At 44.0% G+C, this 25,112-nt stretch overlaps 1 pseudogene; it reads right to left on the minus strand.

Annotated features, from left to right (window-relative positions):
• Positions 1 to 17,125: 17,125 nt before the first annotated feature.
• LOC109395811 (protein NipSnap homolog 3A pseudogene) lies at positions 17,126 to 19,480 on the minus strand (annotated as a pseudogene).
• Positions 19,481 to 25,112: the final 5,632 nt, after the last annotated feature.

Here is a 25,112-nt window from a genome sequence, read left to right on the forward strand (position 1 = left end):
ATCAAATGGCAAATGAAACAGCTGAGTGATCTCTTTCACAGGCATGATAGTTCTCAGCAGCTCCATGAAATGGCCATCGTCCCCCAGAAAGCAGACCAAGCTGCTTTTCAGGAAACGATGCTAAGCAACGGCTAAGTGCACAGGACGCTGCCGCAGTCTCTGGGGTGCTCTATAAAGCTGATTTGCACACTGATCTCCAATAATGCCCATGAATAATACATGAATAATGCACATTGCAAACATGTCTTGAATAACAGTTTAAATAGAAATAGATGGTGTTATGTCATGTCTTCCAGAGAAGGGTTCAAAGTGCAGCGCAAACAAATTAAAAAGATGAAGAAAGCGGGGAGGTGGGGAGGAACTCATCAGAGAAATGAGGCATTAATGAAGGGATGTGCTCAGTAGGGACAGACTCACAGTTGCTGAGGCAGTGTTTTTGTGAAAGGATGAGGTACTAAATGCATCAGGGTGAGGCTTGATCAAGCCACAGTTGAAGCAGGCAGTTCTTGACAAGGCAGGGTCTGGAGGAGAGGGGGACTAAAGGGGGAAAGTGGCAGGCATGGACTATATCAGAAAGAATTAGAGATGACCCTCAGATGACACGATCTTGGGAAAAACCTGCCAGCAGCCTAAACGGAGGGATTTCTGCAGACTGCCTGTGTAATCCAGCAAAGACTGCTGGGTAGTTTGGATTATCAAAACTGGCCCATTTGTTGTCTCTGGATGCACAGTCATGGCTTCTGAAGCAAGAAAAAATCTGTAGAATCATTAAAAATCACTAAAGCAGCATACTGTTCCTTAAGCGCATGCATTTGCCCTGTCGGTCATTGCCACGGCTTCCTGCAAGCCCGCCTCTGCCCCCAGGAGAGCTCGGCCACCTTTGGCCTCAGCATGGACTTGTTAAATGCCACCCAGGTGTGGGGTTCAGGAAAGGCATAAAGGATAAGCAAAAGAAAAATTACAATAAAAAATAGTAAAGCAGAGAGCCAAAATAGATCAAGTAACGTTCCCTTTTGGCTTTTATATTGGAGGGTCCAACTTTGAATTCACCTGCAGTCAGACAAATGGGACCTGGCTGGATATTAGGCAGATACTAAGTGTCTGCATGTAAGCGAGTGGCCACAGCCAGGTACTAGGATGGGGCCAGGCAGGGCGTGATCCTCACTTCCTTCAGCCAGGTTCCCTCCCCAGGAGTTCAGCAAAGCCCAGAAGGAGGAGGCAGTGGGCACGTACATGGGCCAGCTGCTCATTTCGGGCAGGGAATAGTGGACGGTGGTAAATACTAAGACAAGCCTCCCAGGGGTCATGTCCCCCCGAGGCCCAAACAAAAGAGTGGGATCCCTTAACATAAAGCAGAGACTTGACACAGAACCAGAGAGAGGCTGACCATTCTCTTTTCTACTTGAGCTCCCGGCTCAGGGTGTCACAAGGCCCCTGGCGAGAGGCAGACCCCTCAGGGCTCAGAGTGGGAGCTCAGGGCTAGGCAGAGGTGACCTCCTCTGGAGACCTCACACTGGACCAAGTAGCCAGTGTTTCTGCTGTGTGCTGGGGGCCAGCATTCTGCTCAGGGCTGGGGACAAGGCGCTGTCTCTTAGGGCTTAAAAGTAAGTGAAAGAGACAATGAAATGACACCAAGAATCGTCTCATATTAGCTGGGCTCCATGTACGAGCACCTCAATCAGTCAGCCAAGACCCAGGATTTTTATTGCACAACTACCAGCAAGAACTTCAGTATTCACTGAAACCCCTTGATTATGGGTCCCAGGAAAATGTCCCTGTGACAATGGGTATTTAGACATCTCCGATAACAGCTGGCTCCCATGCTGTGCCAGCCCCCATTCTCAAAGGGTGGATTGGTTTCTTAACTTCCGGCAGGGAGAGGCCATGACAATGTGACTAATTTGTGACCATTTAGTCTTTCCCCATTCAGCTTGTTGGGCCAGTATAGACCAACTGAAAAATATTGGTTTTGCTACCTTTGAATGATGGGACCCACATTTTATATAGTGGAATTTTTAGAGCCCACTTCTCTTGTTATGGTGAAGTTTTAGTCAGTTTTGCCTGAGGAGGTATATATCTCTACTCACAAGGAAGAGTAAGAGAAATTTAATATTAGTCTAATGATATATATTGCATATGGATTCTGTTGAGCACAGGGCTCAGTACAGTCGTGAGCAAGACGGTTAGTTAATTCCTGGCGGCTGGAATTCACAGTCCAGAGGGGAAAAAAAGCGCAAAACCAGTAATATGAACACACGTGGTATGAAAAGAAAGCACAAGACATACGAGGTAGGATTTCGAAGGATAAATAATATTAATCTACTTTTCGTTGTCCCATTTTTACTAAAAGAGAAAAAGAGAAGAAAAAAGAGTAAGAAGAGAGAGGGAGGGAGGGAAGGAGAAAAGATTTAAAACAAGCATAAAGATAAGTGGCAGCTGGCGCCTGGCCTTAGGGACAGGGAGTTAGGGAGTGGTGAGGACTGTGGTCAACTCAGAGATCACCCAGACCTAAATGAAAGCCTCCGGCTAATTTCTTCCAAGTGTAATTGCTGGGCTATTGTTTCCCAATCTTTCCCTTCTTAAAGAAAAGCAAAAAAAAAAAAAAAAAATCTGATTTGTTTCAGATGAGCTCTCCTGATTTTTAAATGTTAACTCGTATAAAAAATTAATACATTCTATACGGGCCAAACTGAAGACCTCAGCCAGTGGGAGAGAACCCTGAAGGACCCAATTTGCAGCCTCTACTTTCAATGGTCTCCTGAAAGGTTATGGATCTCAGAGCACAGGGCCAGACAGGTGCCATTGCCTCAGAGCCTGGGCTTTCTCCACAGCATGGCAAACGCCTCACGTCGATTTCACATTCCTCATATGCTTCTGCCTTACAAACGGATTTAGCATTTTACCTTGGCTTTTGCTAAGCTGAAGAGTTGTCCTTTGAGTAGGACATTGGACTGGGTGACCTCAAAGGTCACTTCTGAATCTAATTGACAACCCACATCTTGAAATTATGAGAATGATGATAGCATAACAATGATAAAGCCAGGGGTACGTTAAGCACTTCATTTCCAGGGCATTCATTTGTGCTGTCTGGTTTACATGACTCCGAGTATTCAATCATCTCATTTATGCAGGAAAAATTATCACTGAATTAGGCACTATCGATGAAATACAAGCCGGACCTGCTTATCGCCCCATCCATTTCTTTGACGCTTATGCTAGAGATTGTGGACATGCCTAATAATTTGTGGTATTTTACTTTACTGACCATAAATGTTACCCGGAAGGTGATCATGTGCAGAACGAGACAGGCTGTTTGAAAAGATGGCCATTTCTCCTGTATTCAGGGTGGCTCTGAAGCAACTGCAGTTTCTCCAGAAACTGACCATGGAGCCAGAGAAAGATCTTCCCATATTAGCAGAAAAGCAAGTGCTAACTTAGGGACAAGTTCAGCAGGAAGACAGAGGAGAGGTGCTAGGGGCACTAGAATATTTTCATAGCAGAGGAGGACTGAGTCGGGGGCCCTGGGGAAGTGAGTCATATATAAAAATGTGGAGAGGAGGAGAAAGGGTGAAATACAAGTCACCCCCCACTTTTGATTCCCAGGCTTTATCTCCATCTAGCAGCCTGGGAGACTACAGCAGAGAAGCGTGTGGGGAGGGGAGTCAGGCCATCCTGAGTCCCAGTCCTGTTTTCTTTCCCTCCGTGGGCCCTGGCACCTTTTGCCTCAGGCCCAAACCACTGTGGCCAGCGTATGAACCAGGCAAATCAGGGTAGCAAATGGCAGTGCTGGGCACACAGCACTGGGGCCTCTGCTGTGTGTTGGTACGGCAGGTCTAGAGCAGGGCTTTGAAGACCTCCCTCAGAGGCACAGTCTGCAGTGGGTGCACTTGGCACCAGGCCCTGGCTGGAGTCAGAGAGGGCGAGGGTGGGCAGTGAGGTGAGGAACCAGAGGGGGCCTAGAAACCCCCTCCTCCCACATGCCCGAAGGCCTGGAGCTCCCTTTCCTGAACCAGTTCAGACAAGACAATTAAAATTGTCTGCAGGCAAGGAGGCACTGCAGGGCACAGAGAGTCAGGATCGGAGGCGGAATGGGGGAGGGAGGGAGAGAAGGTGGGAGGGAGAGCCCATTTGGAAAGGAGAAGGCTTTGAACTTACAGATCTCCCCAGCTGAGGCAAAACCCACCCTGAACCAGCCCCAGCTGGGTGCCCAGGAGTCTACGAATAAATGCTAGGGGGTGAGTGAGATGACAGCTCCCATCCGTAATGCATTCACCCCAAGGTGCTGCCAGGCATCTGTTCCGTAATTAACCAGGCTCTCCCCTCCACCGCCCTCCCCTCCCCCCTGCCTCTCCCCCCTGGGGTGGCTGCAACGTCCGCCATAATTACTCCCCTTGTCTCTAAGGAGCCTCTGGACAGAGCCTGCAGTTTGGCTCTTTCCCTTCTTCCATCTCTTCTACTCGGGGCTGGGTGACAGCCATCCCTGACTAGCGGAGGCGTGGGAACACCTCGCTTCCTCTGGGCCATTTCAGTAGCCCATCCTGTCCAGCATAACTCATCAACACAACATCTGTTCTCCCCTCAGTGAGACTCAATGGGGCAGCAAGGGGGAAGGGACAGCAGCGTATCCAGGAGGGACATTTTCCATCAACCTATCAATAACCTACATCATGATGTCTGATACCATGATCTGATATGCCCAGGGGTTGAAAATCACTGTAGTAATGAAAACCGATGGGATCACACAACACATAGAAAAACGCCGAGAATGTCTTCCCAATGATTACATTATTAATATTAATAACAGCAATAATAATATCATTTATTCCAGCCAGAAGAGTGAGGAAAGGTATCTGTCTGGTTTATTATTTATTCCCAGTATCTGTCACCATGAGTTGTGCATTCAATATATATATTTTTTGAAGAGACGGATCACTGCTTTGTCACATGCTTTATAAAAGCTTTCTCCAAATGCCACAGCACTCATGAGTTGTAGGATCATCTCCATTTTAACGTGAAGACAATCGAGGCCCAGAGAGGTTAAGCAACTTGCCCAAGGACATACAGCTAGTGAGTGACAAGGTCAGAATTTGAACACAGGCCTATGATGCCGAGACCATGGTCTTTCTGTTATACCATACTGCCGGGCCACTTCCCTTCATGAAATACTTTAGTAGGTCCTCGAAAGTAGGTTTGCTGTTTATTCTATCTATAATGTCCTTATTTGATGAACTCCCACTCATTGCTTAAGCTTAAAGACTCAGAGAAGATGCCCAGCAATGTATTAATATTTTACTAGCGTAAATCATATTGTCTTTAACGCTGTATAATAATACTGCATTTCACAAATACCTAGCACATGGTAGGTATTCAATAAACATGTGTTGAATTTCTATTTTACAGATAACACTTCTGAGATTGAGAGATGGAACTAACTTACGCTAGGCCATACAGCTAGGAAATATTAATATAAGAACCACAACTTGAATTTGAGCTTTGACTGTGAGTTCAGGGACCTTTCCACCAACTCATCAACCACTGAGCTCCGTGGTACATCATTTCATATTATGCAACAACTGAAGTTCTATAATTGTGGTTATTTCTTCTGACAGCTTCTTAATATATGCTACCAACTAATAATCATAAACTTGAGTTATTTCAGTTTTTATTATAATGAAAGTAATGCAAGCTTATTATAGAATATTAGAAGAGAACAAAGAGAAAAGAAATTAATTCAATAATCTCAAAACATTTAAAATGAATATTTTCTTCCAATATGTTTATGCCTTTTTACATAATGGATATTACAGTCTTTATAGAATTTGGGATCCTGTTTTTATAAATTAACATTATAACATAAACATCTCCCTGCTTACTTCAGTAATTCCCCCTATTTACTACTTAAATGACTTAAAATTGTCATTTTTCATGCTCACTAATCATTTTTTAGTGACTAAAGAATAATCCATTATATGGACTGTTAGTAATACATCCCCCCATTGCTGGATAATTTTTCACTATTAAAAATAATAGTACAGTAAACATCACTTTTTTTTCTTTCTGAGTAGTTTTCTAGGAGAGAAATTATTGAGTCAATGGGTACGAACATTTTCAAGGCTCTTGACATAGATTGCCAAATTACTTTCCAAATGAGTTGTGCTAAATTTTGTCTCCACTAAATGTTGATTTGGATGTTCCCATCATTTTAAATTTGATAATTTCTTTAAAACACACACACACAACCATAATGTTTTGAACTGCAATATGAGAGAAATGTTTGAGGTGGTTGAGTTAGGCCCCCTTCCTCTCTTTTTATACATTAGGAAACTGAGGTCCAACCAGCCCAATGGCTGGCCCAAGGTCACAGCAATTTGCAGGGATGAGCTGGGCTAGAGCCCTGTCTGCTGAACCCTACTTTCCCACACTGCCTCCCAGAAACCTAAAAACAATGTTGCAATCTATTTATCTGCTCCACGGCAATGTTACACAGTTGCCATCACTTGACATCTTAATTTTGATTATACCTCCAAGGGAAGCAGGTTTGCAATGTCTGGACCTGGCAGGTATCAAATTCCCTTCTATGGTTAAAACAGAGTATTTCCTGGTAACACTCTTCTACATGCCAGGGTTCTGCAGGGAACCTTGTATCTACTTACCACTTCCTCCCCCTGGCTCAGGCTTCTGGAACACTGCTAGTCCTGCTTGACACGCACCTTGGCAGCTCTCACGGCCTCCTCCCTGTGGGCCTCTGCCTCCCCCTCCCAGCTCAGCATGATGGCTGCCTACCTCATTTTCAACCTCAGGCCAAGCACAAGTGTTGCTCCTGCCCATCTGCCATGTTGGCCAGATTTTCCGGATTGCTAAGTAAGCCCAGGCTCTTCCCAGAAGGGCTAAGTGAACTGCAAGTTCAGCCTCTTCTCCAAGGTTCTGCCTTGTTCTCAGTTACTAGCAGAGCTGCAGTGGAGTACACAGACACACTTCTCCCACCAGGGCCCAGACGGCCCACCGCTCACTCAAGGCATGGCCTGCACTGTGCTGCAGGGGGCAGAGAATATGTCCCCAACACAGTCTCCTAGCCTCTTCAACACCAAGCCTCTTCCCTCCAGTTTACATTGTATGCACGGTGATGCAACTCATTCTACAGCATTGCCTACATCAACTCGCTTCTCTGCTTGGAAACCTATCTGTGACCACGAGTTGAAAATGGTTGGCTTGGCTTTCGAGCCCCTCCCTATATTACACCGCTGTCGTCCACTAGTTACTCATTCAAGTTCATCGAATGCCAGCCTACGTAGAAAAGATTCACAAAGGAAGGCAAGCAGTCAAATGAGAAAAGTGAGGTATGGGGGAAGTGAGGATATGACTGAGCTTGGCTGTAGGAAAAAAAGCATGTCTGGGGATAGTAAGGGCTTGTGATGTCTACTCTGACTAGAATGTTCTTTCCCATTGTCTCCCTTCCTTCACAGCCCCGTTCATAAGCCACCTTTGAAGTTTTCCATAACCTGCCTTGCCTCCAAACTGCAATCTCTTTCCTCACTAGTCCTAAGGTACTTACTTGCTCCATATGTCTGCTATGCCGTTCCTCACACTAACTTGGCATATTTTGTTAAATGCCTGACTCCCCCACAATTAAATGTGCATACTAAAAAGGGCTACATCTGTTTATCTTTTTTATCTTATACTTCCCTTGTATTTGGTGGATGATCAAAACATTTGTTGAAAGAATGAATACAATGTGTAAAACAGAATTAAAGCTAGATGGAATAAATGAATCAAGGAGGTGTGGCCGGAAAGAGTTGCCTGAGAAGTTCTCCAGGTAGTTGGAATACCTGGAATACCTGAGACATGCACACACACCCATTTGTAACACAAATTGGCACCTTTAAAACGAGGATGTGGGCATGCAGGTATCTGATGAGGAGTTTTGCAAGATGCTAAACATGGGAAATTACGAACAAATATTGTCCAATAAATGAGCTTGATAGTTTTTCTCAGAATAGCCCCAACACTAAAATTGCAAAGCTCAAGCGCTATCATAAGAATAACCCATCTGCTCTTGGCCAGCCAGAAGCACTTTTCCCATGAGAAAGTGGACATCGTGAGCCATAGGTGATCACTGCGAGGCACCTATGACAACCCGCAACCAGTCTCATACCCACTAAGGAGAGGAACGCTTCAGGGCAGAGCTAACCACTCGGCAGCCAAGAGGAAATTCAGAGCTTAAGGTTCTGTATATCTTTTGATCACCAAAGAACTTGCCAGCATTAAAATCCTCCATGGAAGAATTACGTCTGGTTGGGCATTTGGGGGAGCTTTTGTGCACACTAATTTAAGGATATTTGGGGGAATATGATGGTTTCATTTACCCACAATTCTTAAATAGGACAGAGTCACTCTTGCCAAGTGACCCATAGGCTGCGGACGGAACATCAGTCACCTTCTACCTGCCTCTTCTACAATCACGTTTGTGCTTTATAACTGAACCTAAATAAGGCCTTGGGGTATTTTTACAATCTAGACATGGGAAATACTTATTGGAAGATGCTCGTTCACAGGTCAGGGGCTTGGCATTGGCAGCAGCTGCGGGGCCTGGAGAACATGGCAGGATTAAGGCTGGCCAAAAGCAGGGGGAGGCGGAAAAAAGCCAGGCTTGCTTTAAGAGCCTTAGTGTCAGCTGCTCTACCCTGGCAAATGGATAAGTAATTTTTTTCACAGCCAGCAGTAAAATGAAACTTATGGAAACAATAAAGTAAATGTTCTGTCTAGCCAATGAGTCAAATTAGAGAAGAATAGATTTTTTCCAACCAGGCCTGAAAAATCAATGTAGTTTGGTGGTGTAAGGATAGCCAGGAAGTTAATGGCATTTCAGGTTCTGAGTTAATGATATATATCAGAGGTTGGAATACTACGGCCCGTGGGCCAAATCCAGCCCACTGGATTGTTTTGCAGGCTCACTAGGGAAGAATGACTTTTACATTTTTAAATGGATGAGAGAAAAGAATCAGAAGAAGAACAATACTTCAGGACACATGAAAATCATATGAAATTTGAATTTCTGTATCCACAAATAACCTTTTATTGAAACATCGTAGACACAGTGTTTCATTTACACAGTGTGTGTAAAAAAAAAAAAGGCTGCTTTCCTGCTACAATGACAGAGTGGAGTAGTTGCAAAAGAGACCACACAGCCTGAAAAGCCTAAAATATTTACTAAATATTACTACCTGGCCCTTTTCAGAAGCTTGCTGACCTCTAATATACATGGTCAGAGGAGATTAGCTCAGGACCATTCCTAATGAGGCAAAGGCTAAGTGTTACACCGTACAAGGCACAGAGCTTGCAGGTACAAGAGAGTCTGGGAGGCGCCTCAGCCCCGCTCCATAGAATGTCCTACAGGAGCCATCCAGGACCAAGGACTCTCAGTTTCCAAGAAGCCCAGCCCGTCATGGAACCTCTCCACCTGTCTATTATGCCTCTGATGTTGAACTAAAACAATACCACCCCCACCCCAATATAGCCTTCCTTATCTATACACGTTTTGTACACCGAGAGGACATTAACCACAGTCCTTCTTGGTTAAAGAGTGGACTCTTTCCACCTTCCCTCGGTTAGCACTTTGTGTGTCTAAAGGGGCTTTCACATACACTGTCCCATTTTGCCTTCATAACATCTTCCAGAGAACAGGACTGGGTAAATATTCCTGTTACAGGCGAGGAATCCAAGGGTTAAGCTTGTGAACTGAATTGTGTTTCCCCAAAATGCATACATTGAAGCTCTAACTCCAATGTGACTGTATTTGGAGACAGGGTTTTTAGAGAGGTGGTTAAGTTTATAAAAGGTCATAAGAGTGGCATCCTAACCCAAAATGGCTGGTGTCCTTATAAGAAGATGAAGATACACCGGAGATACCTCTTTCTGTCTCTCTCTCTCTCTTTCTCTTTCTCTCTCTCCCCATCTCTATCTCACACTCATATATATGGTGCCAAAAAATGTATACATATTTTAAGAAAGTAATACTATTAAAATTGTAATACTCAATATATACAAATAACAAAAGATGAATACAAGTCACATTTGGCTTTTGCAATTACAAGAGGTGCTCAAAGTGGTGACCATCAGTGTCCAGACACTTCTGATTACGGCAAACTACTGCTTGAGCAATGCTGACCAAAGTGTCCACTTGTATACTTTTTTTGGAGAATACTCAAGCAGTAGTTAGCCGTAATCAGAAGTGTCTGGATGCTGATATATATATATATATATATATATATATATATATATATATATATATATATATATATAAAATTTTTTTTTCCATAAAGGAAAAGCCATGTGAGGAAACAGTGAGAAGGTGGCCATTTACAAACCAGGAAGAGATCCTCACCAGAAACCAACTCTGACAGCACCTTGATCTTGGACTTCCAGACTCTAGAACTATAAGAAAATAAATGCCTATTGTTTAAGCCACCCACCCAGTCTGTGGTACTGTGTCATGGCAGCCTGAGCGAACTAGCACAGTTCATAAGGTTAAATGACATGTTCAAACTGAGGCAGCTAACCAGTGGCAGAGCAGGGACAATATCTATTGCACAGTATCTATTGCACAATATCTATTAAGCACCTACTGAGTGTAAGGAGTCTTAGAGAGGAGACAGGAATTAATCAAAGAATCATGCCAATACAAAAAAAAAATACAAGTATGATAAGTGGTACCTCAGAGAGATGTGATGTGCTATGAGATGTAAATAAGATCAGCTGACTTATTCAGGGTAGTCAAAGGAGGGCACCCCAACACACAGTTGAGCTGAGATTTGAAGATGAAGATGAGTTAACTACTAAGTGAAGGAAGAAGGGAGTGAACTTTCAGAGAGACGGCATGTGCAAAGACCCTGTGGTAGCAGGAAGCATACAGTGTTCAAGAAAATGAGAGGAGGCCAATGTAACTGGATCAAAAAGAGGAGGGGAGCTGCAGGAGGTGAGGCTGAAGAGGCAAGACGCGCTCAGACTTCTCGTGACCTTGTAAGCCATTTTAAGTAGCTGTGTCTTTATTGTAAGAGCACTAGGAAGCATTGGAGTGCTTTCTACATGAGAATGGCTTTTAAGGTTTCTAATTAGAAAGGGTTACTCTGGCTGCAGTGTGGAAAACAGATTGGAGAAAGTCACTGGTGCTGCAGGAAAGCTAGTTTAGAGACTGGTGCCCTGCACAAAATGAGAGAAATCTTGTCACTTGGACCACACAGGTTACTTTGAAGATGTAGAGAAGGAAATGGTTATGAGAGCTATTTAAGAGGTAGAGTCATCAGGATTTGTGACTGAGGCAGTGCAGGGTTAGGGGAGAATGTCAGGTAGGATTTGGCGACCCCTGTACATTTAGTAGAATAAATGAGATGAGGGTGACATTGTGCAAGAGGATGTCAGTGCCCTTCAGCCAAAGGCCACCAGGAAGGAACACACCTGCGACTGAGAGCTGCGTGGATGGGCTTGTCACATCAAGGGAGAATCACGCAATGGGGAGTCATAGGAAGAAGGTGCTAGAAGGGACACATATCATAGAATTTGGGCTTCTCCTAGATGATTTGGGGCTCATACAAAGAAAGGCAGCTTTGGATGCTGTCAGGAAGTGGGGTAAATCGATGATTGGGAAACTTCCTAATTCTTACCTAGAAGATCATAAGGATGGAGTGAGGCTATAGCCATGATCAGCAAAGACAAATCAGGCTTATATTATCCAGGATGGTGATGTTTGGTCATTTTTGTGGTAGGGTCAACAATTATGTTTTCGTCTGTGTTCAGCCATGATTACAGAATGATCTTGTCCGTGTCCTGTCTGAGTGGCCTTGTCTGAGGATACCATGCTCTGAAGCTGTTTATGTTCAACAGAGAAACAGCACAGCCTATCTCTAAATGACCGGAAGCACCTAGAAACGCCCAACCCAACTGACAGGGCCAGGTGAGTTCATGTTTTCCCCTTTCTCAGTCCCACCTTTTGACCAAGGACAGATAAAGCTGGGCTGTAGGACAGTTATCTAGGATAGTCAGATTGTCACCACTGCTGAGCTTCTGTTGATTACAGGACTAAACAGACTACAGAACATGGTCTGTGGTGGGACTAGGGTTTGTCACTGCTGTTCTCTTTGTTGCCGGGCAAGTTGCTTAACATCTGACAAAATAATGGCTGCACAGTAACACTTATAACTCTAGACAAGATATATCAGCCAACTGCAACACAGGTTAATTACCAGAAACACAAACAAAAATGCTTACTAGTTTCTATAATACACCCTGAAGACAGGGATCTCGATTACCAAACCCAGGCCATGACAACATGTCCCAAATTCTATTAATACCTGTCTTCCTGAGATCCAAATGGTGCTTTTTTATGCCTAATTATAGACTTTTATACTTAGGTGCAACCAAAAATATTTGTTATAGCATAAATTTCCCCTTGGCTAGCTAAGAAGAAAGGGAGGGCTGTGTGATTATCCAGGAAAACATTAGCTAATGAATTTAAATTTAAACTGATTTGTTATGTGTTCAGGGCAGAAGTCGTATCATTTCTGATATCTGATAGTGTCACAGATATATTCCAGACCACCTCTTCACTTGTATTATCCCTGCTCTGGAAATTATAGCTTGCATAGCAATGCAAGAGGAGGCAGTCAGTTCTCACGCGGGAATCCTCCTAAGTAGCCTGTACTTGCCTCTTTGGGGAAGTTTCTGGCTATTCTTTTCAGAAAATCTCATAAATCCATGGCCTGGCACCTTGTTTCCTCTGGCTGAGAAAAGTGAGAGCAGGAAAGGACTTGTCAGTGACAAGGAGAGCAGGCAGTGACCCTCTTGTCGGAGAAGGGCTGACTGAAGCTATTTCAGTTCGGGGTGAATTTTGCTAAAATTATCCCCTTTGAAATCATATATTCGAGTTTAATGTTTCAAACCCCTGATTGATTGCTCAAGTTAGGGTTGGGATGACAGTTGGTGTTGTTCAAGAGGCTGAAAATGCCAGCTCTCGGGAAAATGACAGTTCTTGGAGAAATAATCAGGTTCCCTGCACATCTCTCTTCAACAGGAAGATTATCACTGAGTTCACAAAATTACCTATGATGGTCTTTTTCCCCAGTATTGAAGGTCCTTCAGGCTAACTCAAGATCCTGTGAAAAGGCGGGGAAAGCATTTCATTTTAACTTCCTGTTGTTGTCCTGTTGTTGTCATCACAAACGATATTTTGCTTGAAAATAAATTCCTTCTGTGTGGTTTGAATATTGCTTTTCCGGAAAGCAGAGGGCTGGGTTAGATGACCTCCCAATTTCCCTTTGTATCCTTGGAATTCTGTGATTCTAGAATTCCTGACCTGGAAATAGTCAAAAATAAATAATATGATGGCATTTCTGCCACCTATGAATTTAATCAATTCTGTGGTAATAACACAGCAGGTTGGTGATGGTGATCATGGAAATGCTGCTGCTGATAATAGTAATAGTGAAGAATTCTACTTTGGTTGGGGAATATAGGGTATAAAAATCATTTAAATTCAATTTCCAAAGAACCTGATGAACTTTGATTCCTCTTACTGAAAGCTTAAAATGAAAAATCACAAATTCACAGAGGAAGCAGAGAGGGCTATGTTTCAATAGTTGTAAAATAGGGATTATATTCAGGATCGAAGATAATGTATTTGAAATCAATTAAAAGACCAATAATTTTTGACCCCAAAAAAGGCTCATTTTATCCTCACCAACCTAGGAAATGGTCGGTAGGAGCCTAAGTATTCAGAAACATAGATGGTTCAGAAACCATTTTCTTTAAGCTAAGGTAAGCATTTACTCCCTCCAAATATATGTAACTAAGTTGATAATTACACATGGGCCCATACGGAGGTATTTATAATTGGTTTAACCAACAGCTCTCGTTACTGATATTAAAAGCAAGATTATTTCAGCACACGATAAGTAAGTACAAGGATAAACCTACCTAGCTAAATGATGGAAATAAATTTAATAATAAAAACCCACCAGAAGAAACAACTGCTCATCTGAATTTCAAGAAAACTCTTCCTGACAGCTGCTGTTGTTAGCATTTTTTATCAACATCATTGCCTGCTTTCTTCCAAAGCCCAGCGCTGCTAAACTCTTCATAAAGCATAAGCTACTAGGCAGGAGAACAGAGTAGTTGGAGGGATGGGAGTGAATACAAAAGTCTCGTCACGATCTCCGGAGCCAGCAGGGTCAACACCAGCAGTATATAAGAATCAAGCTGGACTTCTCCAGGTAAGCTTTCATTATGGAAGTAAAGGACAAAAAGTGACCAAAGAGGCGGTGACTTGGGTGGGCTCAGAGATCACAAGGGCCACCAGGCAGAGGTGCTTGACTCCCTCTTCACCCCCCAGTACCAGGCAACATGAAACCAGAGACGATCAGGTCTAAAGACTGGGGCAGAGAGGATCTTCCCAGAGGAAGAACATGTGCATGAAGGCATTATCAGCATATACCCTTGAACCATTTATAGTTGTCCCAAAGCCTGGGACAGTGTTAAATGTCATTATAGAGGAAACAGAATTCTCATAAATGGCGAAATCAGGCGGAGGTGGCGGCGACGGTGGTGGTTAATTATTTTAGCATTTCTCTATCAATAGAAGAGGTTAAGAGACAAGGTACTTAAATGATTATGGATCCAGATGGGTCCCACCCCAAAAGCTTAGGACAGAGAAAGTGGAATTAAGGGGAATGTGGGCAAGTTCCCTACCATCCCCTAGGGAGCTGATGCGTTTGGACGATGTCCCCTGGTAAGGAGAAAGGGAAACCTCACCTTAGGTTAAGCTCAGTGCCCGAGGGAGAGGCAGTGTGGCCAGATCTCCCCAAGAAAGGATAACCAGGACAACAGAGGGGCTTAGACCTGCCCCAGAGTTGATGATTTGGACCCCTGTGGAGATGTTCCATGAGCTCCCTGGGAAAAACAGAACTGCTAATAGTGGACCTTAACAGACAACTTTCAACCCAGAGAAGACCTAATGGACCACCTACTGTCACCACTGTAGAACTTTTAAGAGCCAAAGACAGGAAGGAGCATTGGCTAGAATTAGACATAAATTCTAGGCTTTAGTGGGGGAAAAAGTGGTTTCTAAAACTTCAGAGAAAAAGTAGGTATGACTCCTTGGCAACATTAAAAATTTTAAATGGCTCAAAAAAGGAAAGAAGTTTCACAGAAAAGAATTCTACCTGAACAATCACACATGTCATAGTCCATTCAGGCTGCTCTAACAAAGTACCACAGACTGGGTGGCTGATAAACAACAGAAATTTGTTTCTCGCAGTTCTGGAGGCTGGAAGTTAGAGATCAGGGTGACAGCAGGGTCTGGTTCTGGTGAGAACTCTCTTCCAATTTGCAGACAGCCAACTTCTCATTGTATCCTCGTACGTCAGAAAGAGAGTGAGCTGGCTCTCTGGCCTCGTGTTATAAGGGCACTAATCCCATGCATGAGGATTCCTCCCTTAGGACCTAATCGCCTCTCAAAGGCTCCATCTCCAAATACCATCACACTGGAGATTAGATGTCAGCATATTGGTTCTAGAGGGACACAAACATTCAGAACATCTAGTCAACAACAAATGGCATTGATCAAGAAGAAAAAAGGGAAATGTCTTAAAACCAAGAAAACAAAAAAGCAATGCCGAGAGCCCTGTAATGAACTCAGATTTCAAAAGAAATGACTGAAATATGAAAGAAAGCATATGTAACCAAGGAATCCAAAGCAGTCATAATGATACTAGGGAAAACAGCCCAGATTGCACAGAGGCTTAAAAAGACAGGGTAAGAGCACAGCAAAGAGGCTTTGAACTTGGTTTGGGGTAGGAAGAAGAATGAGAAATGGAAAAGCCAACTGCCTGGGGACAAATGGTGTCATGTCGAAAGCTAATAGAGAAAATTAGAAGAATTTGATATTGCTTTCTCTATAGAAGAAAGTGATCTTCAAATTAGGAAAGCTAGAACAAATATGGTTAGTAGGAAATTGAAACCCAAGGTAGACAAGCAAATGATAAGAAAACACCAAGCCATTCAAATGAGTTCAAGTCCACAGGCCCAGGTGAATGACACCCTACTCCACAGAGGAAGGTGTGAGGCATGGGGCAGCTGCAAGGAATGCGGGGGGGATTTGGGGTGAGGGGTTACAGAACAGGAATGTGCTCTGATTTTTAAAAATGGGATGGGAGCATTAGAGAAAAGTGAAAAGTGTCAAGACCTGGCAATATGTTTTTATAAGTATGTAGACTTCATAGAGCCAGCATTTCCATAATCATAAAGATCTCTTCAAAACAAATGGATATCCCAAATATTTTTGTTAAGTAGTGATCTAACAAGAGGTAAAAATTAGTAAAAGTAATTATAAATGAACACATTTCAGCATCTAAACCAAGTCTTATAAATATTTTTAAACACTGAAACCTAATCACCTTATTGTCCAAGTTAGCATGACTAATAATGAACATGAAAACCATAATTAACACAGATGATAATGTACTTGTCCAAAGTAAGTAAATATATTTGATCTAATAATTTTATGAATCCCTTTTGAAATCACAAAATAAACTTTACTCGGCAAAAATTTTGTTTAAAAATCTCAGAAAAATAAACGGACATGATGAAAAGATAGACATTATAAATAGTGTTAAAATATTGTCACAGGTATAAAAATATAACAATCATTTAACATAACAAAATGTTAAAAAACAAAGGGTTGTCAAAATACAGGAGTTATTTTCAAATGAAAAATCAAGATCATGCGGTAGCGGCAATGATTTCTAATGTGTAACAGACAGTAAAATGCCATGAGGGAAATGAACAAAACTGTCTCCTAAAGTGGAGCTGACAAAGGACATAGGTGGCTTTCAAAAATGCAAGGGACATAACTAATTAACTTACCACTCCCTTCAAATAAAAACGAGACTCTCTTGGGAGACTCTAAGCTCCTTAGCAGACACATCTTAGAGCAGTTAATGAAGTACTTCGTATTTCAGTAGAGAACTATTGGGTTGTCGGAAAAGTCATGACGCATTTTTGCAACGAAAAACATAGAAAAAATACATCATGACTTTTCCAACAACCCAATATTTCAACAGTGAAAATAAAGGGGGAATCAGAAGTATTTTCTATTGTGACTCTTGTGGTAGACATTGTCCCAAATAGCCACTACAAGACTGAGATCCTCAAGACACTGATGCCACCCCACTGCATGGCTATCTGAACCCTCATTTCACCAGATATGAACTCTGCTGGGTGCCCCATATTCTGGGTGGAGAACTTCAATTGGCTTCGTTTAGCCTAATTCAACATGGGTATCAACTGCCCTTTGAAATGCATCACCCCACAGAGCTGGCCCACTGGGTCTCATCTGGAAATGAACCAGTTCATAGGTACCCTTTGGAGGCTTTTCTATTTTGCACCGTGGTACCATGTAAGTAATCTCAAACTCTGGTTTATCAATGAGAGCCAAATGTGGAAGGGGAAATTATTCTTTGCCTTCTTTATTTTTAGCCACGCCTCTCTGAATTTCCGTTCAGTAAGCAAAACTATCATACTTCCAAACATGAAACACGTTATTCATCCTGCCTCCAAATTCTACACTCCAGAATCCAACCAATTCAGAGGGAGCTAAATGTTTTTCTTCATGTTTTCTAGAAACACATTGATCTTTGAGTAAGTATGAAATTCACAGGATATTTCACCACATTGTCCATAGCGAAAGGTGAACACATATGAGGCGAGAGTAGCTGCGTGGCCAGACGCCTCTGAAGATGGGCATGGCTGGGCTTCAAGTGCCGAGAAGGACAACCAGTGGACGGATGGTCTTTCTGGGACGCCTGCTTTTGGCTTCCCTACTGGAAACCAAGATCTGGCCAATTTCTAAAAGAGTAAATATCTTTTAATGTTTAAAAGATAATTATTAAATATAATTAATGACATAATTACTTGTGCCAACACAACTCTTCTAAAACAAGCTTTACCATACTCATCTTGTTTCTGTGTTGAGAAGTTATCAAGGGAAGTCAACATATTCATGGGTCACAACTTCAAGAAGTCATTGTCGTGGAATCTCTATGGACAATATGGATAAACAAGGAGCGAATGACAGGTAAATACAGAAGAGGTTTCTTAACTAGTTGAATGACTGGATATATATACTGTTGATGAACTCCATTTTGTCTACCTGGAAAGTCGTGTATGGTGATGGGAAGGTGCTCTTCTTGTAAAAACCATATATTTGCACATTTTTTTATGACTCACGGATACACAGGAATCAGAGACATGATATTGTGATGAAACTGCTTTGAAGATATTTTGACAGCCCTGTAAAACAATTTAATTTTAAGGAATCTTTCTAAAGTATCAATTAACATAATTACATACACTTACTTCCTGATCTTCACCTCATTTCTGAGTGAATTTTAGAGGCGCAGGTAGGTCAAACTCAGGGACGGGATGAGGTCTTGAGATGCTCATTGTTGGCATTGCTATGAAATGAAAAAAAGACGTTTTTACATTTTGAGGCACCCATTTTGATATGACCAAATCAAAATAGTCACATCAAAATCTTTTTCCAGGCCTGATTTACATATATTCATCTGCATTACAGATTTTTGGAACTCTATAGCAATAAGGATAGATCTCTTTAGCACACCAGGAGGTTTACTTTCCAGGTTGTCAGTAATTCATTGTGCTTCTAGCATTTGTGAGGACAAAAAAATGGAGGGATGACTGGTATGCTGGCTTTAGAGTCAATATTTGATAGATCTCCACCAAGACAAATAGTGTCTTCTTGCTTATAGGGAATACATGTAAAGACTGCATATGACTCCAGGTTCTTTAGTAAGCAATAAAACAGACTCTGGCTGACCTAAGTAAGAAAGGACTTTAAAGAAAGGATACTGAGTAGTGCTTGCAATAGCAGAAAAGAAAACCAGGTCTTAGGAAGTCCCAGAACCAGGGTAGCTCCAGGGATGTTGGTAGAGAACCCAAATACTGCTTCTGTAGGGCAGTGCCATCAACAGCCTCAGTTGCACTGGTCATCTGTCCTTCAGCATCTCTGCCCAAGCTTCAAAGCTTGCCTCATGTGCCATCCCCCATGATCAGGGATGTTGGGGTCATGTGACTGACCCCAACCACCTCAATGGAAGAGGATAATTTCTTCAAGGGAAAAGAAGGGACCATTACCAGAAGAAAGAGACAACATGCTGGGAAAGAAAGAAAGAAAAGAAAAAAAAAGATCCACTAAAGACTTGAACTTCAGTCAAACGCTCATTTTCAAAAATACAGGTTTGGCCTCCCCTGCTTCATGTAAATAACAGGTTTAGTTGACTGCAAATTCAACAGGAGTGCCGACACCGCCTTGGTGGTCCCATGCCAGTAAGAGTGCGCCCCTCAGAGGTTCCAGCATCAGCCACACAACACTCCTTCGCAGTACGGGCACTGCCATGGGACCTTCCTTCGCCATGGTCCCCATTCTGCCCTGGGTGGCCCTCCCCTGTGAATCTGGGCTCTGGGACACTTCCTCTCATTCAGTCTCCAGCCCTAGGAATGGGAGCTGCATCCTGTAGTTTTTAAAGTCTGGGTCAACTCACATTTACCTTTTTGCTCCCTCTGTCCTGCAGCTACATAAAAAGCTCCTATATTAATTTCCCTCTGTTGGAAGTGTTGAGAAGGTCTCTGTCTTCTTTTCTGGGTCCTGACTGATACAAATGCGAAAAATCCAGGTGAGGTCCACAGTAGGATGGTGAGGGAGTTTGATGCCGTGTCATACTTGGAATGTACATAAAGGAAGACCTAGAGAATGTGATAACCAGCTTCAGCTCTCTGAAGAACTTTCATCTGGAGAGGGGATTATACTTATCCTGTGTAGTTCCAGGGGACAGAACAAGGATGAGTGAGCAGAAGTTTCAAGGAAGCAGATTTCAGCTCCAAATAAGGGACGGTCTTCTAAGCAAATTGAACGGCCCATAATAGAATGCACTGGACAAGTTTTGTTGGGGGTTAATCAAGCAGGGGATTGGTTTCCATCCACCAGAGACACTGGAGGGGTGCTCACCACAGTGACATGCTGGGCCTCCTGAGGCCCCCAAATCTCCCTACAGAGTCTATAGGCTTTCATTAAAGAGTTGGTCATTCTCTATTTGACCTCAAGGATAACTCAAATGTGCTTAGTGACCTGTAGAAAAACAGTAACGATTATTCTCTAGGACTTATCTTGGGTCCCAGAGTCACTTAAAACAATGACCCTTACTCTAAGGCTGAAGAAATTCAACTTCCCACCATTCAACACCCCGCTGAAAGCAGACACCTGTTAGCTGGAAGACTTTCTTTATTTGCTCCCCTCTCTGCTTCTACTGGGTCCACTGAGTGCTCCTGGGGTTTATGATCAGAGGCCCTTTGAAGGGGCCAAAGATGACCATGGTCCACAACTCGTAGAATCAAAGGATTCTAGTGATCTGAAGAGAATTGCTCATCCTTGTGACTCTTGTCTGATGGATCCAAATTTCCGAATCCTTCTATCGCAGGCTGCAGCTTCCCATGTCAGCCCTGAGTTCTCAAGGGATGGGCAGACAGTTGTGAAGGACCCAGACAAGACATCAAACTCTTAATGAGATTACCTTCCTGTCACATTGAAAATCCTGCTATCCTTCCAATGCTTGCTACAGCTGTCAACAACTTGTGCACATCTGTACAGCCCACCCTTCTGATGTTTGGGGCACAGATGACGAGTCTCGAAACAGTTGTTCTCCATCCCCCAGGTTTCCTTTCCTGGAACAAAACCACCTTCGATCGCATGGTGGCAGTTTTGGGGGTAGGTGGGGAGAAAGCCATTTTCTCTTGAGCCCTGTTAAACCAAATATAGAAATCTCATATTCTAACCTCTGATATGCTCAGAAAACGGTGACTTCTGGCACACTAAAAGAAGCATTCTCTTACATTTTCCAGGGGGAACATTGGAGGACAGAGGAAACACAAAGATTTACCCATGGTCACACACCCCAGCTATAACAGAACCAGAAATTAAACTGGAGCTCATCTTGATCTAGTCCAGGGACGCTCCCCCACTCAACATAACCTCACGACTTTCAGCGATCCTACATCACAAGAGAGAAAACCACGGAATTCAGTGCCTCAGCCCAGCATTCTAGCAAGTGAGGTTTTCAAAGCAGGACATCAGTGACCTAGAGGTTGCCTCCTTTTGCCAATACAACTGCTTATGGATGATTTTACTTCCCGTTCTGTTTCCCCTTAATTTGTCCCATTATTCTTCCCGTTGCCTCATGTCATGAGGTGATTGTCCAGACGAAGGGAAAATGCCCGAGAAGTGGGGGGCAGAGCCTGACTTGCATATCAGCAACTGCACAACCTGGATACCTGCCATGGTTTAGGGACACGTGGGTATAAAACACCTTAAAATACACAATGGCTGCATGCCTAAAAGTCTAACAAGGGCAAAGAATAATTTGGGGTTGAATAATATCCTCTTCCTAAAGCCTCTGTGTCATTCCCCACCCAAAGGAGGGCTCTGTGGCCACCTTCTCTTAACGCAAATCTGTTCATTAGTTCCTGGACTGAAGAAGCAAGACTGGGTGGAGGACAGTGCTGAAAGGGAAGCACAGGGCAGGGATACAGAATATCATGTGTGGTGTGGTGGGAGCTGGGGAGCAGGGGGCAGAGCACTCTCTTGTGGATGGACCCACCTATGGGATCAAGTCTTTGGACTCCTGCACTTTGAAGCTGCAGGAAACCCCTCCTTCCAGCTCAGGAGATTTGAATGGTGATGATGCTCATCCAATTCTGCTCTCTTTCTTCTCCCTCCAGCCTCTCTCTGACCACCCCTCATACTGTTCCCCTCCCTGTCCCTTTATGTTCCTCAGCCCTCTCCCTGCCCACCCCCTCCAGTCTGCAGCAGCCACCTGGGGACCCTGCTATTCAATAATTAGCTAGGGCAGCTGCTCAACCAAACAAGCTCCAGAGGTCTGCAGCTGGGAGAGGGGAGTCCTGCCTGGAGGAAGGGGATGCTGGGGAAGCCCACCGAGCCTTCTCAGGTGGCCAGATGACGCCTAATTAGGCCCCCCAGCTCTGGAGGCCTCACCAGATGGGCATACGCCTGGAAGCCTTAGGGAGCCAGCAAGACGCTGTGGGAACTCCCAGCACGCGCTTTCCTTTCCAGCTGCCTCTGGGGCTGTGGGGGAGGATGGTTAAAATAGTAATTGGCGCCTGGGGTCAAGATGGCCTTGCTTTTCCCTGCCAGGAGGACAGACACTCTTCCTCCCAGCAGTGCAACCCCCAGCTCGCCCTCTCCACCAGCTGGAGTCTGAGTTGTTGATGCTGTTGATTGAAAATAATTTTTTTTTTTTTAGATACACGCCAGAGGAGTTGGCCCTGGGAACGCTTTTCGAAATCTAAATAATGCACTCTACAAATACACGACAAGCAGAATTAAACTAGAAGAGAAGCATGAAGAAAAGGCATGGCTTTCCTTCTTTCCATCTCCCCAGGCTGCAAAACTGAGCCACAAACGGTGTGGCAGAGGGAGGGAGGGTGGGTCAGTTAATGATTTAATTTTGACAGATTGCTGTTTCTGAGCGAGGGAGAAGTCAGGAGTCGGACAGTGGGGAGGGGAACACGGCTGCCCTGTGGGTCTTCTAATCCACCCGGCCATTACATCCCTCACTGCCCCTCAATATGGCCAGATCTACAAAGAAAAGCATCATGAAAGGACAGGCAGGGAAGCAGGATCTTATGGCTCTCTCCTCCCCCAAAGTCCTGCTATGGATGAGGAGTTTACTTTTCAGTTACCCACTGGGCATCGGAGCAAACAATGGTAATGAAGGTTACAGACACTAAAGCGGGAGGGGATGCAAGGAGCCAGCTAAGAAGGGGCCAAACCAGCGCTTGCCCCGCCCTCTTCCTGACTTCCCTGACACTTGCCTTGTGTGACAAAGAACATCTTCGCCTTTTGATGAAAAGAGGAATGTATCTGCAGTATTTAAATCCTTGACTCAAAATGGCCTCATTATAGAAAAGTAAAGGTAAGGACAACACCAGGAATCCTGTCCGCCTGGCATCACAGTCCTTGCCCCCTCGTTTGTGATACACTGTAAACGTCCATATGGGTTCCCAGAAGCAGCCCACGTGTCTCATCTGGTTTCATTTTTTAAAAGCTGTTGGAAAGTGAACTCACAACAGAATTGGCTTTAATCTCATAATCTCCCTCCTGCCCAGTGGCAATTGTTTTCTAACTGTTATATGCAGAAGAACTTCCAGAATAAAATCCAACAAGGGTGAGGAAATCAGCATACAAAGCATTTATTACAATATTCCTTATTTACCCTGGTTATCGATGGCGCTTATTTGAGGGACCAATGTGTGCATGGGACAGGCTGTGTATGATTACATTTCTGGCCGGCAGAGGACCAGGCTGGCAGCAAGATGTCTGAGCAATCTCAGCGCTGGGTAGTTTCTGGACTCTAACATATTTTCTGCGGACTTTGGCTGATACAGTGGACATTAATTGTTAGTACTCCTCCAAAGCCATCTGCTACAACGCAGACTCCCTAGAAATCTGGGGAAACAGCGCCATCTAGCAGCCCTCGCTCTAAGCGCGTTAAAGCTGGGTTTATTGTTGACTGGCCTGGGTGCAAAAGGGCCCATCAGTCTTTGTGAAGTTGACCACGTTGAGAAGATGCTCTCCACAAATTTACCTCAGCTATCAATGAACACAATCGCTTTGCAACAGCTTGGAATCCATTGTGCTTCAGAAGAGCTGCTCAGCTTAATATTCTGGATAGATAAACAAGGTTTCATAAAATTGCGTCAGCATAAGACGCTTAGGAGCTATACGTTTAAAAGATGAGGAACTGGAGGCCCAGCGAGGACAAGGTATCTATTTAAGGTCACACAGCTAGTTTGTGGTTGAGTCAGGCTCAGAAACCAGAACCAGTCCCACTGTTCACAGAATGGGAGCGACCCTTTGTCAAAGGCTAGCCAGAGATAAAGGGAGGAGTGAGACACAGAAGTGAGAGCAGCCACCAGTAAGCAAAGCTGTGGGTCTCTTTCTGAATCTATATAATGAGAACAGGGATATGGCCAGGTGTCTAGTAAACACAGGGACAGGTTCTGGCCTGTGTCTAGGACATAGGCAGACATGGTGAACAGATCTGTGAGCAGCCCTCCAAAATAGCATTGAATTGGCTGGAGCAAATATTTGTGCTATTCCCTATTTAACCTCTCTGTGCTCTGGCCAGTCAAATTTCTCTCTTAAAGTAGAAATATTGCAGATTTTAATTGTGGAAACAGGGGTTTTTTTTTTTTTTGGGGGGGGGTTCTCCTCCAAAGGAGTTTAACTTCAAATGTGTCAGTTTCTCTCTCTCTCCCTCTCCCTCTCCCTCTCCCTCTCCCTCTCCCTCTCTCTCTCTCTCTCTCAGTCAGGAACATTGCAGAGACTGGGCCTGTCAGAGCTGGAAGGGACCCCAGCGATGAGTTCATCCAACGGAGCTCATCCTGAATGCACGTTTGAATCATGGGGGAGGTGTTAAAAATGGTAGAATTAAGTCCCCACTCCAGGCCAATCAAAGCAAAATGGCTAGTGTAGTGCCTAGATATCAGTACGTAAGTTTCCTGAGTGATTCCAATATGCAGCCAAGGTTCAGAATCACTGTCTTCCAGCCTGAGCTTTCCTCTTAAAGATGAGAAAAAAACTGAGGCTCAGAAAGGCAAAGTGACTTGCCCAGAGACACACAGGGAGGTGATGGCAGAACTGAGGTTGGTTTTCCCTTCCCTGCCCTTTGCTGCCTGCTACAGTCCACTATATCACGCTTGCTGTGTTGCATGGTAGGCCTCACACGCAACCCGCCAGAGAGCCACAGTGGTCAGCCCCTGCAGACACAGCTTCAAGAGACAGCCACCTGGGAGTGGCCCTCTGGGTGTGGGCAGTGCTCTTAGCACTCAGCAAACTCGGCATGTAGTAGCCTGAAAGAAGAAATGCTGAAGGATTCTAACCAACGTGGGGGAACTGCCGCTTGGTGATATGTCTTTTCCAGCTATGATTTTTGGAACTGGAGAAGTAGCCACAGAGTAGGTTTGGGAAGCCC

The sequence above is a fragment of the Hipposideros armiger genome, unplaced genomic scaffold (genome assembly GCF_001890085.2).
Source record: "Hipposideros armiger isolate ML-2016 unplaced genomic scaffold, ASM189008v1 scaffold_484, whole genome shotgun sequence".
Taxonomy (NCBI): domain Eukaryota; kingdom Metazoa; phylum Chordata; class Mammalia; order Chiroptera; family Hipposideridae; genus Hipposideros; species Hipposideros armiger.